Source organism: Oryctolagus cuniculus, chromosome 19 (genome assembly GCF_051225735.1).
Source record: "Oryctolagus cuniculus isolate XC-2025 breed Fujian yellow rabbit chromosome 19, ASM5122573v1, whole genome shotgun sequence".
Classification (NCBI taxonomy): domain Eukaryota; kingdom Metazoa; phylum Chordata; class Mammalia; order Lagomorpha; family Leporidae; genus Oryctolagus; species Oryctolagus cuniculus.
Window position 1 is genome coordinate 44408505 of NC_142885.1, and position 18587 is coordinate 44427091.

At 39.6% G+C, this 18587-nt stretch overlaps 1 long non-coding RNA gene across 2 annotated transcripts in view; it reads left to right on the forward strand.

The window, feature by feature from the left end:
• The window catches only part of LOC149120525 (uncharacterized), a 67118-nt gene that overhangs the window by 882 nt on the left and 47649 nt on the right, over window positions 1-18587 (forward strand). The window contains exons 2-3 of one of the 2 annotated variants that reach the window (XR_016226206.1): window positions 684-774; window positions 9194-9327. This is a non-coding gene — a long non-coding RNA (uncharacterized LOC149120525). The remainder of the gene's footprint in view (window positions 1-683; window positions 775-9193; window positions 9328-18587) is intronic. The other variant, XR_016226207.1, reaches the window with a different exon arrangement.

Consider the following 18587-nt stretch of genomic DNA (forward strand, 5'->3'; position numbering starts at 1 on the left):
AGAGAGGGAGAAAGAGAAACTTCGATTCAATGATTCACTCTCCAAAGTCCCACAATAGCCAGAATTGGGCCAAAGTACAGTCAGGATCTCAGAAAATCCACATGGGTGCTCTGTGTGAACAGCAGAAGTCAAAGCACCTGGGCCATTAGCCCTAGACTCCTAGGATTCATTAGTGGGAAGCTGGATTAGAAGCAGAGGTGGAGCTTGATCCCAGGTAGTCCAACATGGGATGCAAGCATCCCAAGCACTCGGTTAATTTGCTATATCACTATATCTGCCCCATACTCTTATTATTTTCTACCTTTAGGCAGATACTAGATAATTGTACTGTGTGTATTTATTTTAACAATAACACACTGAATATGAACGAACCTTGTTCTAGATTTCTCTTCTTGGTGTCTAGAATTTTCTTTTTGATTATAAATAAAATAATTCTTGAATAAAGTAAGGAGGCACTCCTAATGTGGAGCAGTTCCCAAAACAACAGATCACAAAGTTGGTCTATGAATTTCCTCAGAGGAATATACACACAAAGTAAATTTTGCTCTGGTTAATTCTTCAGTTGCAGATGGAATAGGTGCTGTCCGTGCTTTCTTAAAAAAAAACAGATGTATTAACAAACCTCAGATGTTGTTTCTAGCAACCCCAGTCATTATCATAGGGTTCATTCTGTGTCCAACCAGGAATATTTCCAGTGGTCCCATGTTCCTGACTTTGGCTGTGGGTTGAACTGCTCAGCTGAAACTTCTGAGAAGTCACTGGCTGGAATTTCAGGTAGTTACCACAACTTAATAGCACTATCACTCTAGATACTTTCAAAATTCAATCCTAGCTCTATGAGCATTTGATCCAATTTCCTAGACAAAGAATATGCTGATATCATAAACTTTTACTATATATAATTTATTGTTTTATCCTGAGACCCTCTTGGTTGTCTGTTTTTCTGATGATCATTTAGTTCCCTCTATTTAAGAGATCTCACTGGTCTAGAAATCCACCGTTCTCCCTTGAGTTTCAATAGCTGGGAGACAATTACATTTGTCATCACAAAATCATGCTTTGTAATGGGAGTATTATTTAATAATATATCTGACAAACTAATTCTTTTGTAAATACTGGCTAATTTTAATTTGACTACTTCATAATAACATCAAAGGAGGCACCTTGAATATTTCCAAGTCCATTTTAGGCAAGCTCCTTCTGGAAAATTTTCATGCTGTTAGCTAATCTCATCCCTAGTGATTTAATTATAAACAAAAAAGTATTATTTTTCTTAGATTTGCCTATTTCACCATTTCCTCTAGTTCTCAGTGCCAATTCTTACAATAAATCTACAGGGAGGCATAAAGTCTTATGTAGAGTGAACTCAAGTACAACATGGGGTACTTTTACATGTTTGATTTTTAAAAATGAGAAAATAATTCATAAAATATATAGACAGCATCCAATTCCATTTTACCACTTCTTTCATGTACCTGATTTAAATTCTTCATACTGCAGAGAAATAGATTAAGGTTATTCCAGCAAATATTATTTCCAGATTTTTTTTTTTTTTGATGTTTCTTTTCTCCTTTATTCTTTTTTTTTTTATCTTTTATTTAATGAATATAAATTTCCAAAGTACGTCTCATGGGTTACAATGGCTTTCCCCCCCATACCGTCCCTCCCACCCACCACCCTCCCCTTTCCCACTCCCTCTCCCCTTCCATTCACATCAAGATTCATTTTCGATTATCTTAGTATACAGAAGATCAGCTTAGTATACCTTAAGTAAGGATTTCAACAGTTTGTTCCCACACAGAAACATAAAGTGAAAAATAATAGATGATTTTTTTTTAAATGATGATGAAATCAGATCAGACCTATTGTCATGTTTAATCCCAGTGAGAGTCAAGTTGGGAATTGATAGTTTCTTTTCTTTTTTTTTTTTTTTTAACAGAAGATCAGTTTAGTGTACATTAAGTAAAGATTTCAAAAGTTTGCACCCCCATAGAAACACAAAGTGAAATATACTGTTTGAGTACTCGTTATAGCATTAAGCCTCAGTGTACAGCACATTAAGGACAGAGATCCTACATGAGGAGTAAGTGCACAGTGACTCCTGTTGTTGACTTTACAAATTGACACTCCTGTTTATGGCATCAGTAATCTCCCTATGCACCAGTCATGAGTTTCCAAGGCTATGGAAGCCCCTTGAGTTCTCCGACTCTTATCTTGTTTAGACAAGGTCATAGTCAAAGTGGAGGTTCTCTCCTCCCTTCAGAGAAAGGCACCTCCCTCTTTGAAGACCTGTTCTTTCCACTGGGATCTCACTCACAGAGATCTTTTTGCCAGAGTGTCTTGGCTTTCCATGCCTGAAATACTCTCATGGGCTTTTCAGCCAGATCCGAGTGCCTTTAGGGCTGATTCTGAGGCCAGAGTGCTATTTAGGACATCTGCCATTCTATGAGTCTGCTGAGTATCTCACTTCCCATGTTGGATCACTCTCCCCTTTATTTATTCTATCGGTTAGTGTTAGCAGATACTAGACTTGTTTATGTGCTCCCTTTGACTCTTAGTCCTTTCATTATGATCAATTGTGAACTGAAATTGATCACTTGGAATAGTGAGATGGCATTGGCACATGCCACCTTGATGGGATTGAATTGGAATCCCCTAGTATGTTTCCAACTCTACCAATTGGGGCAAGTCAGCCCGAGCATGCCCCAAATTATACATCTCTTCCCTCTCTTATTCCCACTTTTATGTTTAACAGGGATCACATTTCAGTTAATTTTCAACACTTAAGAATAACTGTGTGATAATTACAGAATTAAACCAGTCATATTAAGTAGAACAGACAAAAAAAAATACTATGAGGGATAATGTATTAAGTTGTCCATTAGCAGTCAGGGCTATGCTGATCAAGTCACCATTTCTCATAGTGTCCATTTCACTTCAGGAGGTTTCCTTTTTGGTGTTCAGTCAGTTGTCACCGATCAGGGAGAACATATGGTATTTGTCCCTTTGGGACTGGCTTACTTCACTCAGCATGATGTGTTCCAGATTCCTCCATTTTGTTGCAAATGACTGGATTTCGTTGTTTCTTACTGCAGTATAGTATTCTAAAGAATACATATCCCATAATTTCTTTATCCAGTCTACCATTGATGGGCATTTAGGTTGGTTCCAGGTCTTGGCTATTGTGAATTGTGCTGCAATAAACATTAGGGTGCAGACCGCTTTTTTCTTTAACAATTTAAACTCCTTTGGGTAAATTCCAAGGAGTGGGATGGCTGGGTCGAACGGTAGGGTTATATTCAGGTTTCTGAGGAATCTCCAGACTGACTTCCATAGTGGCTTAACCAGTTTGCATTCCCACCAACAGTGGGTTAGTGTCCCTTTTTCCCCACATCCTCGCCAGCATCTGTTGTTGGTAGATTTCTGCATGTGAGCCATTCTAACCGGGGTGAGGTGAAACCTCATTGTGCTTTTGATTTGCATTTCCCTGATTGCTAGTGACCTTGAACATTTTTTCATGTGCCTGTTGGCCATTTGGATTTCCTCTTTTGAAAAATGTCTATTGAAGTCCTTGGCCCATCTCTTAAGTGGGTTGTTGGTTTTGTTTTTGTGGAGTTTCTTGATCTCTTTGTAGATTCTGGTTATTAACCCTTTATCTGTTGCATAGTTTGCAAATATTTTTTCCCATTCTGTCGGTTGTCTCTTCACTCTCCTGACTGTTTCTTTTGCAGTAAAGAAACTTCTCAATTTGATGCAATCCCAATAGTTGATTTTGGCTTTGACTGTCTGTGCCTCCCGGGTCTTTTCCAGAAATTCTTTGCCTGTGCCAATATCTTGAAGGGTTTCTCCAATGTTCTCTAATAACTTAATGGTGTCAGGACGTAGATTTAGGTCTTTAATCCATGTTGAGTGGATTTTTGTGTAAGGTGTAAGGTAGGGGTCTTGCTTCATGCTTCTGCACGTGGAAATCCAGTTTTCCCAGCACCATTTATTGAATAGACTGTCCTTGCTCCAGGAATTAGTTTTAGATCCTTGATCAAATATAAGTTGGCTGTAGATGTTTGGGTTGATTTCTGGTGTTTCAATTCTGTTCCATTGGTCTATCCATCTGTTTCTGTACCAGTACCATGCTGTTTTGATTACAACTGCCCTGTAGTATGTCCTGAAGTCTGGTACTGTGATGCCTCCGGCTTTGTTTTTGTTGTACAAGATTGCTTTAGCTATTCGAGGTCTCTTGTGCCTCCATATGAATTTCAGCATCATTTTTTCTAGATCTGCGAAGAATGTCTTTGGTATCTTGATTGGGATTGCATTGAATCTATAAATTGCTTTTGGGAGAATGGACATTTTGATGATGTTGATTCTTCCAATCCATGAGCATGGAAGATTTTTCCATTTTTTGGTATCCTCTTCTATTTCTTTCTTTAAGGTTTTGTAATTTTCATTGTAGAGATCTTTAACGTCCTTGGTTAAGTTTATTCCAAGGTATTTGATTGTTTTTGTAGCTATTGTGAATGGGATTGATCTTAGCAGTTCTTTCTCAGTCATGGCATTACTTGTGTATACAAAGGCTGTTGATTTTTGTGCATTGATTTTATATCCTGCCACTTTGCCAAACTCCTCTATGAGTTCCAATAGTCTCTTAGTAGAGTTCTTTGGATCCTCTAAGTACAGAATCATATCGTCTGCAAAGAGGGATAGTTTGACTTCTTCCTTCTTGATTTGTATTCCTTTGATTTCTTTTTCTTGTCTGATGGCTCTGGCTAAAACTTCCAGAACTATGTTAAATAGCAGTGGTGAGAGTGGGCATCCCTGCCTGGTGCCAGATTTCAGTGGAAATGCTTCCAACTTTTCCCCATTCAATAGGATGCTGGCTGTGGGTTTTTTTATAAATTGCTTTGATTATATTGAGGAATGTTCCTTCTATACCCAATTTGCTTAGAGTTTTCATCATGAAAGGGTGTTGAATTTTATCAAATGCTTTCTCTGCATCAATTGAGATAATCATATGGTTTTTCTTCTGCAGTCTGTTAATGTGGTGAATCACATTGATTGATTTGCGAATGTTGAACCATCCCTGCATGCCAGGGATGAATCCCACTTGGTCTGGGTGGATGATTTTCCTGATGTGTTGTTGTATTCTGTTGGCCAGAATTTTATTGAGGATTTTTGCATCTATGTTCATCAGGGATATTGGTCTGTAATTTTCTTTCAGTGCTGCATCTTTCTCTGGCTTAGGGATTAAGGTGATGCTGGCTTCATAGAAAGAATTTGGGAGGATTCCCTCTTCTTCGATTGTTCTGAATAGTTTGAGAAGAAATGGGATTAGTTCTTCTTTAAATGTCTGGTAGAATTCAGCAGTGAATCCATCTGGTCCTGGGCTTTTCTTTGTTGGGAGGGCCTTTATTACTGTTTCAATTTCTGTTTCAGTTATGGGTCTATTTAGGTTTTCGATGTCTTCATGGTTCAATTTTGGTAGATTACATGTGTCCAGGAATCTATCCATTTCTGGTAGATTTTCCTGTTTGCTGGCATACAGGTCCTTGTAGTAATTTCTGATGATTCTTTTTATTTCTGTGGTGTCTGTTGTTACGTTTCCTTTTTCATCTCTGATTTTATTGATTTGGGTCTTTTCTCTTCTTTTTTTAGTTAGTTGGGCCAATGGGGTGTCAATTTTGTTTATTTTTTCAAAAAACCAGCTTCTCGCTTGGCTGATTTTTTGTAATGTTTTTTTGGATTCAATCCTGTTAATTTCTTCTCTGGTTTTAATTATTTCTCTTCTCCTACTAGATTTGGGTTTGGTTTGCTGCAGTTTTTCTAGGTCCTTGAGGTGCGCTGAAAGCTCATTTATTTGGTACCTTTCCAATTTCTTGATATAGGCACCTATTGCTATAAATTTGCCTCTCAATACTGCTTTTGCTGTATCCCATAAGTTTTGATATGTTGTGTTGTTGTCTTCATTTACTTCCAGAAAGTTTTTGATTTCTCTTTTGATTTCTTGAATGACCCAGTGTTCATTCAGGAGCATGTTGTTCAGTCTCCATGTGTTTGCATACTTTCTGGGGTTTCCTGAGTTGCTAATTTCCAGCTTCATCCCACTGTGGTCTGAGAAGCTGCATGGTATGATTCTAATTCTTTTAAATTTGCTGAGATTTGCTTTATGTCCTAGTATGTGATCAATCCTAGAGAAGGTTCCATGCGCTGCTGAGAAGAATGTGAAGTCTGTAGATGTAGGGTTGAAAGTTCTGTAGATATCTGTTAGATCCATTTGGGCAATAGTGTCAATTAAATCTGCTGTTTCCTTGTTGATCTTCTGTCCGGATGATCTGTCTATTTCTGAGAGTGGAGTATTGAAGTCCCCCAGTACTATTGTATTGGAATCTAAATCTCCCTTTAAGTCCCTTAACATATCTTTTAAATAGACCGGTGCCCTGTAATTAGGTGCATATACATTTATAATAGTTACATCTTCCTGTTGAATTGAACCCTTAATCATTATATAGTGTCCCTCTTTTTCTCTCTTAACAGTTTTTGTATTAAAGTTTATTTTGTCTGATATTAATATGGCTACACCTGCTTTTTTTTGGTTTCTGTTGGCATGGAATATCTTTTTCCAACCTTTCACTTTCAGTCTGCATGCCTCTTTGTTAGAGAGATGTGTTTCTTGTAGGCAACAAATAGTTGGGTTGTGTTCTGTGAGCCAGTCAGCCAAACGGTGTCTTTTAACTGAAGAATTCAGACCATTAATGTTCAATGTGACTATTGATACGTAGTGACTTTGCCCTGCCATTTTCCCGGAAATATTTTCTAGTATATGCTTTGAGCTTCCCATGCTCTTTTACTGGTAGGTGTTCTTCCTTTCCCTTCTTTCATATTGATGGCCGTGTTTCTGTGTTTCTGAGTGTAGCACATCTTTAAGTATCTTTTGCAGGGCCGGACGAGTGGCCACAAAGTCTTTCAATTTCTGTTTGCTATGAAAGGTCTTTATTTCACCTTCATTCACAAATGAGAGCTTGGCAGGATATAATATTCTGGGCTGGCAATTTTTCTCTCTTAGCACCTGTGCTATGTCTCGCCATTCCCTCCTAGCTTGTAGGGTTTCTGATGAGAAGTCAGCTGTGAGTCTGATTGGAGATCCTCTGAGAGTAATCTGACGTTTCTCTCTTGCCCATTTTAGGATCTTTTCTTTATGTTTCACTGTGGTAAGTTTAATTACCACGTGTCGTGGTGAGGATCTCTTTTGGTCATGTTTATTGGGGGTTCTATGAGCTTCCTGTACTAGGATATCTCTGTCCTTCTCCAAACCTGGAAAGTTCTCTGCTAGTATCTCACTAAAAAGGCCTTCCAATCCTTTCTCTCTCTCCATGCCTTCAGGAACTCCTAGAACTCGAATGTTGGTTTTTTTTAATAGTATCCTGTAGATTCCCAACAATATTTTTCAGGTTTCTAATTTCCTCTTCTTTTCTTTGGTTTGACTGTATGTTTTCCTGTGCTCTATCTTCTAAGTCCGATATTCTCTCTTCTGCTTCACCCATTCTGTTTTTAAGGCTTTCTAATGTGTTTGTCATTTGATCTATTGAGCTCTTCATTTCATTTTGATTTTTCTTGACTATTACACTTTCCTGTTCTACTAGTTTCTGAGTTTCATTTTGACTCTTCCTTAAAATTTCATTTTCACGAGAAAGATTTTCAATCTTGTCCATTAAGGATTTCTGTAGTTCAAGGATTTGCTTTTGAAAACTTCTAAATGTTCTTATCATAAATTTTTTGAAATCCGTATCTTGCATTTCTTCTATCTCATCATCTTCATACTCTTGGCTTGGGGTGTTTTGCTTATTTGGAGGCATCATAGTGTCATCGTTGATCTTGCTCCCTCTATTTCTGTGTTTGTTACTCGGCATAGTTAATTCTTCTTGCGTCACTGTGCGCTTTTTTTTTTCTTTTTTTTTTTTTTTTTTTATACTGTGTCCGTGTTAAGTGGACTGCCTGCTGTGGGAGGAGCCTTGGAGGCTTGAGATGGGTGGGGCCTGAGAGCTCTGCCTGGTTCTTCCAGGTTAAGGGTGTGCAAAGGTGACACCCTCAGGTTATGCGTGGTAAATCTCTCTCTTTTTATTTATTTATTTATTTTATTTATTCAGGGGGTAAGTAACACTGCAGGGCAGGGCTGTGCAGAATTGATGGTATTTAGCTTCCAGTCTTTGGCTCCTCTGGACTCCCACTGGGTTGCCTAGGCTACTGAATTGTAGTGACTCAGTTCCTTAACTCTCCCCCACTGATATGTAAATCCAAAGAGGAGGCCTGCTCTTTGTCTCTTGGGAATTCTTCAAGTCTTGCAGGCTTGTAACCTTTGCAAGGTTAGGGGGAAGAGAAACCCCGAAGCTTTTTTTTTTCCTTCTTTCCGGTAGTGAGTTTGCTGCACTTTCCGGCCCCCCTCTAGATTCTGACCCCCGTTTCCCCACCAATGTCTCGGGTTATTGAGCTCACCTCCCCTTCCAGCGCCGAAGTGTGGATTCGGAGCCCTGAGCGTCTCAAGTCTCCCCGCTGTTTTCTGTGTGGCGTGCACTCTCCTTGGAGCACTGTCGCGCAGACCCTGGGGCTTCTGCGGCTGGGTCCCGGGACTTTGCTTCCGTGCGGTGGGCGACCTTGTTCTCCCAGTAGGTCGTCCGATTCACGCCTGCTCCATTCAGAAGGGTTTCCCCTGCAATTTTTGTTTGGTTCTATTTTCTGCGGCTACCGTAACTCCCCTTTTATTAAACTAAATTTTCCCGGACTATCGGTGCGCGCCCTCACTATTCCGCCATCTTGGCTCCGCCCTATTTCCAGATTTTTTATAGTCTCATTATATTTTCAAAATAATTCCTATACAAATGACATGTTATAATTTTAGCTCCATGGCTTAATAAAAGTATTATGTGTAATGAACAAAAATAAACTAAAAAGTATGTTGGACCTAAAACATGACATGTGAAGCTTACAAAATGTCTCAGTAATGAGTTCTACAAAATTTTATAAGATGAGCACATGGTCAGATGATGTTTGAAAGAGTTCTAGATTGCTGCTGTTGTCTAAATGTATCTGCCTCCTCTGAAACTTGTTGAAATTTAATCCCCATTATGAGATATTAAGAAGTGGGACCAAGGTGGGACCTTCTCATGACTGGGTTAACCTATGCATGTGAATGTTGGGTTAACAGATTATCTTGAGAACAGACCAGCGACAGAAGCTCCATAGTGACTGGTGCCCTCCACCTGCAAGACGATGTCTCGACCAGCAAGAAAGCCATCACCAGATGTGGCCTCTAAACCTGGACCACCGTCACAAGCCAGGGTAAGTCTTTTTCCTGTGTACTTTGCCCAGTCTGTTGTATTGTGTTGTTAGTAACAGAAAATGCACTAAGACAAATGCCAATTCTGTTCATTCCATTCCCAATTTCCATATTATAAATCTGTGTTATTTTCTTATTTGGGCTGATGAGAAATGAGTCTGGCATTGTCCAAGTCTGTGGGGGTGGTTTTATGAACCCAAATTCCAAATTTATAATTTATGATTGAAGAACCAAATCCAGGCTAGTTTTGTTGGGCAGTGGGTAAATCTACCACCTGTGGCATCCCATATAAGTGCTAGTTTGTGTCCCAGCTATACCACTTCTGATCTAGCTCCTATTAATGGCCTGGATATCAGTAGAAAATGGCCCAAGTATTTGGGCCCTTGCCACCCAAGTGGGAGGCCTAGATGAAGTTCATGCTCCTGGCTTTGGCCTGGTCCAGACCTGTCCATTATGACCATCTGGGGAGTGAATCAGTAGATGAAATCTATCTCTCTCTAATTCCAATTTTCAAAATAAATAAATCTTTAAAAAAGGAGAAACAGAATTCCACCTCTAACAGGAAAATAAAATATAATCAAAACATAACATGCATAAGATAATATCAGATACAGTGGGTTAGCACCTGATACCTACTACTGCTACCATCATTCTGTAAGGAAGAGAGAGAATGGAATGAAACAGAAATGATATAAGTTAATGGCATGAACCTGAGTTTTTCTTACTCATGAATGCTAAATATGAACTTGGGACACTAGGATCTTACAATAAGTTTCAGAAATGACATGAACTAATTGCTTATGTTGGAATTCTAGGCACTGTTCCCTTGGTACTTTGAACATAATACCTCTCACCACAACTTACATTATAAATAACTGGAGAGGGAGAAGTGATTGTGTGGATAGTTAGGAAAAGATTGGGTTTAGTGATAGGCAAAAAAGGCAAGGTAAGCAAAGTGAGCATTTGAATCTGTCCCACAACCAAGAAGATGCCTGTAACACAGCTTCAACTACCAGACAATCTATGACATGGAAGGGGGCTTTTTCTGGGTCAATGAGAGAGGCCATGGTTGAAAAATGACAATTGGAAAATAGAACAACTCCATAGATGTGAATATGGAAAAGAATAAATTAATTTCTTTGACATTAGGTGAAATATTACTTGCGATAATTTTGCTGCAATTATTCAGAGTGAGGTGAAAATCAATGTATAAATAAGGAAAATATATCAATGACCTACAAACAGAAATAATTACTCCTGATAAAGGCTTTTTCAATATAATTTAGTAGCAGACTAAATATCTAGATATAGGAAGTTCCTACATAGCTTCTTTATAAAGTCACCATAGAAATTGTCAATATTTTAGAGTCAAGTGCTTTTTATTTGATTATCTTTTTTTTTGACAGGCAGAGTTATATAGTGAGAGAGAGAGAGAGAGAGAGACAGAGAGAAAGGTCTTCCTTTTCCATTGGTTCACCCCCCAACTGGCTACTACTGCTGGCGCACTGCACCGATCCGAAGCCAGGAGCCAGGTGCTTCCTCCTGGTCTCCTGTGAGAATGCAGAGCCCAAGCACTTGGGCCATCCTCCACTGCCACAGCAGAGAGCTGGACTGGAAGAGGAGCAATCAGGACAGAATCCGGCACCCCGACCGGGACTAGAACCCAGGGTGCCTGTGCTGCAGGCAGAGGGTTAGCCTAGTGAGCCACAGCGCCAGCCTATTTAATTATCTTTAGATAATAATTGTTTTGGAACAATATTGTTATCAGTTTCAAACTGCTTAAGATAAAAGTTTGGATGATTGCTTACAGCTGGAACAAAATCTCTCTTTATAAGGAAAAATCACCTTCTGAATCCTTGAAAACCAAAATGTTTTCTTTTCCTTAGTATTTCAGTGTGCATGTCAGTAATTATCTTTTTCAAACATATCAGATTCAACTTTGTATTTAGAGCTGCTTACTCACATATTTCACATTTTTTACTTGGATTTTCCAAAAAAGAAATCCTGACTCCTATACCTTAATTGTGGCGAAGTCTGAGAGCTGTTATTTTTATGTTTAACTGTGCACAGGCTCATGGAATATGTGAAATAAAGCAAGCTCCCACATGCAGTGTGCTGGACAGGTCTCCAGATGGCCTTGGGTTGATACCAGTTCTTCATTTCTCACTTCAGCTTTCAAGAATAACCATTAATTTTGCTGAGAAAAAATGAAATGGGGGAGGAAACTGGGACCATAGCTGCCTGCTTCTGTCCCAGTTCCCTTACAAACAGGTTGTCCTTCAACACTTCAAGTGCATACTCACGTGGTCCTGGGGTTCTGGAGCTCTCAAGTGGGAAATACGCAGTGGAGGTCCTGTCATTCCTAGACAGCTGTCCTGAACCTCACTGGCCGGGCTTGCTCTCTGCCCTAGGCATCTGTTGTCCCTTGCTGTTTATCCATGAGTACTACACCTGCTTTATGCAACTTGTGTGCATGAGATTTCTGTGCCAAAAGGCCCAGACACTGGTAACCAAGGCACAGTGAGCCCGTCTCAAAGTCTGTTTTTTTTTTTTTTTTTTTTTTTTTTGAGGATGTACATAGGGAAGCAAAGCCCTGGAGAGCCTGATCATCTATGTGGACCCTGAGTGATCAGAAACATGAGTTTCCCCTTCTGCCAGTCCACTCTCTAGCCCTTCAGGCTTTTCAAGTTGAGGTGTGTTTAACAACTTTACCAGATTCATCTAAGCACATGACATTGAACACAGGTATCTTGAAGAATATGCCTAAAACATGCAACTTATTTTGTGCCTGTGGACAGCACACACCAAGTCAGTTGTCCACAATCACAGTTTACATGTCTCTTAAATGGATACTTTTAAGGTTGGAGAATTCTTGTTTAATTTAATTTAATTGAAGGGCAAAGAGACAGATGGGGGGAGGGGGGAGCCGAGAGAGAGCTCCCATTATCTAGTTTACTCCCAGTGCTGGCAAAGGTCTGGATGAGCCAGGACCAAAGCCAGAGGCAAAAACTAAAGCCAGGTCTTCCACACAGATGAAAGGAACCCAGCTACTTAAGCTTTTACCTGGTGCTACCAGGGTTCTGCTTTGGTAAATGGCTGGAATCAGCTATCAAATCCTGACTGGCAGATATGGAACTCTGGCACATAAACTGGCATTTCAATCCATGAGGACAAATGCCCACTCCAGGAAGGTTATTGTGAAGGAATCCGGGGGAGGATTTCATTTTTACTTTACATTATTTTGTTTAATAGCTTTTGACTATGACATTAATTTTGAAATTAAAGTAAACAAGAAAATGGAACAGTGTTTCTTGGAGCTATTTATGCTATATGCCTTAAAACTAGGAAGAGACAATTATTTTCCAATTCTTCATACGTAAGTTAATGACTTCAATTTATGCAAGTTCACCATTTATACTCAAACCAAAAGTTAGATGGTTATGATGTATAACAAACAGCAGGTATAGAAGGCTTACAGTCACATTTGTGAACTTGATTATTATTTTTAATTTTTATTTATTTATTTATTTGACAGGCAGAGTGGACAGTGAGAGAGAGAGACAGGGAAAGGTCTTCCTTTTCCATTGGTTCACCCTCCAATGGCCGCTGTGGTCAGTGCGCTGCAGCTGGCGTACCACGCTGATCTGAAGCCAGGAGTCAGGTGCTTTTTTCCTGGTCTCCCATGCAGGTGCAGGGACCAGGCACTTGGGCCATCCTCCACTGCACTCCCGGACCACAGCAGAGAGCTGGTCTGGAAGAGGGGCAACCGGGACAGAATCCGGAGCCCTGACTGGGACTAGAACAAAGTGTTCCGGTGCTGCAGGCGGAGGATTAGCCTAGTGAGTCATGGCACCAGCATGATTATTATTTTTTTTAAATTAATTTGAGTGAAAGATAAAGAGAGAGAATAAAAAACAGGGACAGACAGCAGAAAATTCACTGGTTTACTCCCAAAATTCTGGCAATGACTAAGACTGGCCTAGCCACACGCTGGGAGTTGAGAACTCTGTCCAGTTCTCCCTCATCAGTGGCCTAAATCAGGTCACTTGAACCATTGCCTTTGACTTGCCGGTCCGTATTATCAGGAAGTTGGAATCAGGAGCTGGAGTTGGAAATTGAACCTGGGCACTACAATGTAAGTCACGGGGGTCTTAAACATAAGGCTAAAGGGCACAGGGTCCCAAGGACTCGGGCCACCTTCCACTGCTTTCTCAGGCCACAGCAGAGAGCTGGATTGGAAATGGAGCAGCCATATGGGATGCTGGCACTGCAGGTGGTGGCTACACCTGCTATGCCACAACTGGCCCCCATATTGTGATTTTAATTAAGATGTTCAACAATTATTTATATTCTTAGTTGTAAATCTTCACTTCTTTGATGAGTTACCTATTCACACGAGTTATCTAATTTTTAATTGGATGATCTCTGTTATAAATGTTTTCCATTTATTGCACATAAAAGATCATTACCAAAAGTGTAATTGGGAATTACGTTTTCTGTAATTCTATGACACACCTCTCTTCATCATGTTTCAAGATAAACAAAAGCATTGAATTTTGACAATTTCATTCATTAGTGTGTGTTTCATTATTCTTTGATTGTTCATGGTTTTTCTGTCATATTTAAAAATAAACTATCCTCTAACTCAATTGTAAAATTATTTTTCTTTCTTATTACTTCCGAAGGAAACTTTATAGCATTTGGTTTTACATTTAGGTCTGTCATCCATTTAATATTGGATATTATATACAGTCAAGATATGAGGTGAAGTTACTTTTATGTTTATTTTAATTGAACTAGCACGATTTGTTGATAAGACTTCATTCCTTTTGAAGAATTGGTACTTTTAACTTTGTAAAAATTAGCTGAATATGTATTGTGAGTCTACATCTGAGGTCTATTAAGTAGTTTCTATTAAAGTAGTTTTATTAATCCGCATGTCTATTTGTCGCTCCCCCTCTTCGTGGAGGAACGACACTAAACCCTGCCTAGGTTTCCTATCTGAGTCACGGCACCATTATGTCGCTCCCCCTCTTCACGGAGGAACGACACAGGACCCTGCCGAGGCTTCATATCCGAGTCACGGCACCATTATGTCGCTCCCCCTCTTCGTGGAGGAATGACACAGGACCCTGCGCTGTTCTTTGGTCTGCTCGGCCCTTCCCGCGTTTGCTGCTGGTTTTTCCCGGGTTGGCTACCGACCCTTCCACCTCCGTGGAAGGGCGGTTCCCCCTGCCACTTTCCCCACTTCCACAGGGGAGCGGCACACCACCAGCCGGCTCTCTTGGGGGCTGCTCAGATGTTCCTCAGGTGTTCCTGGTGCATGTTGTCTCTCTCCTCCTTTATAGTCCTCTTCCACCAATCCGTGCTCTGCTACCCACACGCTGAGCATGCTGCTCTCCTCCAATCAGGAGCAGGTCCTACAGTTTATTGGTTGAACTGGAGGCAGCTGTGTAGAAGCTGTTTCCTCCTCTCCCAGCGCCATATTGTGGGAGAGCAGATGCATAGAATAAGTCTTAATTCGAGTAACAGTCTAGTCCGAGTTGCTCCCCACACTATTTTTGGCAGTTCCATACTAACTTGATTATTTTAGTTTTAAAATTTATTAAAAGATGCTTGGCTAATGTAGATTCTCTATATAATGATACACAACTTTACATCAGCTTATCAATATCTTTAAAAACTCTGCTGTTGGGGCCAGAGCTTTGGCATATTGGGTTAAGCCTCAGCCTAAAATGTTAGCATCCCACATGGGCACCACTTCCTATCTGGCTCACTGCTAAGGAATCTGGGAAAGCAGTAGAAGACAGCTCAATTTCTAGGGCCCCAGAATCTGCATGGGAGACCCTGAAGAAATTCCTGGCTTAGGCCTTGCCAAGCCCCGGTCATTGCACCATTTTGGGAGTGAACCAGCAGATGGAAGACTTTCTCTCTTTCTGTCTCTCTCTCTCTCTGTCTCTCCTTCTCTCTGTATCTCTGCTTTTTGAATAAACAAAAATTTTTTAAAAATCTGCTGTTGTTTTGATTGTGATTGGACTGAATATAGATATTTATTGAGAAAATTACTTCTTTAGCAATGTAGATTTTCAGCCCATAAGCACAGGACCAGTATTTGTCTATCTGAGTATACTTTAATTACTTTCATCAATGTTTTGTAAGTTGATACATATGATTATTTCAAATATTTTCTTTGTTTTCACAACTAATTTTATCAGTGCTATCATCAATGTTATATTTTCTATCACTTTTCAATTGTTATTGCCAATATTTGGATATACACTGGATATTTATACTGATCTTTTATCCTGAAAGCTGAATCAACTGACTTATTAATATTTATTGTTGTTTTTTCTTTGAGAGTTTGTTTTTCTACCATTATTTCACTGACTAAATTTTTCAGTAGAATGATGAGTAGCAACAGTGAAAATGAACATCATTGCTTTTTCTGAGTTGTTAGTGAAGAGTTTGATCTTCCACTAGTAAGTGAATATAAACAGGCTTCTCTAGATCACCTTTATCAAACTGCAAACATTTCCTTCCATTCCTAGTTTAGTGAATGTTTTTATAATGTCCATGTATTAAATTTTGTCGAGCTTTTGCCTGTATCTTTTGAGATAATCATTTTTTACATCTGCTGATAAGGTGGTTCACAAAAATCGATTTTTTGACAGACAGTGGACAGTGAGAGAGAGAGACAGAGAGAAAGGTCTTCCTTTGCCATTGGTTCACCCTCCAATGGCCGCCGCAGCTGGCGCGCCATGGCCAGTGCACCGCGCCTATCTGAAGGCAGGAGCCAGGTGCTTCTCCTGGTCTCCCATGGGGTGCAGGGCCCAAGTACTTGGGCCATCCTCCACTGCACTCCCTGGCCATAGCAGAGAGCTGGCCTGGAAGAGGGGCAACTGGGACAGAATCCGGCACCCCGACCGGGACTAGAACCTGGTGTGCCGGCGCCACTAGGTGGAGGATTAGACTGTTGAGCCACGGTGCCAGCCACAAAAATCAATTTTTAAATGTTGAATCAAGTTTTCTTTCTTGGAACAAATCCCATATTACTGAGATTATCTTTTCAATGCACGGATGGATTTCATCTACTAATATTGATAAAGAATTTATGTTCATATTTGTGAGAGATATCAGAGATATCTTTTTTCTTTTCTTTTTCTTTTCTTGTACTGACTCTGTCAAATATTGATATCAAGTGAATGCTGACCTCATAAAATGAGCTGGAAACTTTTCTGGTAGGTTTGTCAAGAACTAGTATTTTTTTTTTTTTAAGATATCCTGTAGAATCCACGAGCTCTATTTGGCCTGGGAGTCTCTTTGTGGGAAATATTTAATAATAAATTCAATTATTTAATATATACAGTACTGCTAATTCTTATTTGATGAGCTTTGCTATTTCACATTCTTTTTCCCATTTTTATCTAATTTGGTGAATTCATGGAGGTCAAATTAGCCATAATACACTTCCTTCAGTACCTGTAAGATCTCATGGGAAATCCTTTTATGATATTTGCAATTTGTTATTTTCTTCCATATGTATGTTTAAATCGTAGCTGGGTTTGGCCAATACACATATTAAGTCTTCATTTTTTAAAGAAAAATATGGTTCATTGGTTTTTCTTTATTCTATTTTTAATTTCATTGACTGATTTATTTTGATTATTTTCTATCTTCTATTTAACATTAGATTTAATTTGCTCCTCATTTTCTATTTTCTTAAGTGGGAAGTTTACAGTATTGCTTTGAGACCACTGTTTCTTTATTTTTTATTTAAAAAATGGAGTTTACAGGGAAAGAAAGGGAGAGAGGGAGAGAGAGAGGGAGCGAGGGAGGGAGGGAGGGAGAGAGAGAGAGAGAGAATCTTCCATCTGCTGGTTCACTCCACAAATGGACACTACAGCTGGGCAGATCTGTAGCCAGGAGTTAGGAGTTTCTTCTGTGTCTCCCATATGGGTGCAGGGGCCCAAGCACTTGGGCAATCCTTCCCTGTTTTCCAGGCACATCAGCAGGGAGCTGGATTGGAAGTGGAGCATCCAGAACTCTAACCACCACCCATATGTGATAGAGGTGCTCAAGTGTCTACTTTACCCACTATGCCACAATGCCAGCCCCAATTCTCTTTTTTAATGTAAGCATTAATGGTATAAACTTCTGTGCTTATACTGCTGAGACTTTTTTAATGGAGATATTTTGTCAGAATTTTTTTTAAAAAACATTTATTTATTTGAAATAAATAGAGTTCGAGAGAAAGAGAGAGAGCAAGGGGGAGACAGAGAGAGAGAGAGAGAGAGAGAGAGAAGAGAAGAAAGAAAGGAAAGAGGATAGAGGAAAAGAGAGAAGAAAAAAAGATCATCTTTTTACTCTCCAAATAGTATTAATGCTCAGGGTTGAGGCAGGATGAAAGTAGGATTCTGAAACTCCATCTGGGTCTCTGGTGTGGGTATTAGGAGTCCATCCAGTTGGGCCATTTTCCATTTCTTTTCAACATGCATTAGTAAGGATTTAGGTCAAAAATGGAACAACTGGAACTAGAATAAGTGCTCATATTGGATGCTTCAATTTGCTGGCTTACCTGGATTTATGCCCCAACACAAGCCCCTATTCTAGGATTTTATGTCACCCTTTGCTCTATACCAATTCTCTATGGATTTAAAAGCCTTAAAATTAAGAGATTAAACAAGATGAGTGGTTTTCAAATCAGTGGTTTGTTGAATTAGCAAACTTAATATTTTCATTCACTCAATATTCTCATTCATCACCTCCAAGGTTGAGCCAAAGTGTCTTCATCAACATCTTTAATACTGATATTTGTGCTTATTCTCATTGCCCATTTTCCATTGCTAAAAATACAACAACACAGATTGAATAAATTCTAAAAAGAAAACGTTTATTCTGGCTGACATTTGTAGCCTAACAGTAGAGGTCCCAGTTGGGGACCACTTTCCTGCTGGCAGAGTCCTGAGGCAGTGTAGGGCATCACCTAGGCAAAGGCAAGGGCATGGGAGAAACTCAGAAATGTCTCATCCAGAACCTCTAGAAAAATAATACTCTGATTCAAAGTATGAGAAAAATACTCTCATGAAGATATTAGAAAAAATATCCTTGAGAAAACCCAACACATTAATCCTTGATTGGATGCATGCATTAATCCATTCATGGGGGCAGAGCTCTAATCACCTATTACAGGCTCCACTTTTGTTCTTGGAATATCTGGTAATGGAGATTACATTTCAAGATCAGTTTCAGAGGAGAGAAACCA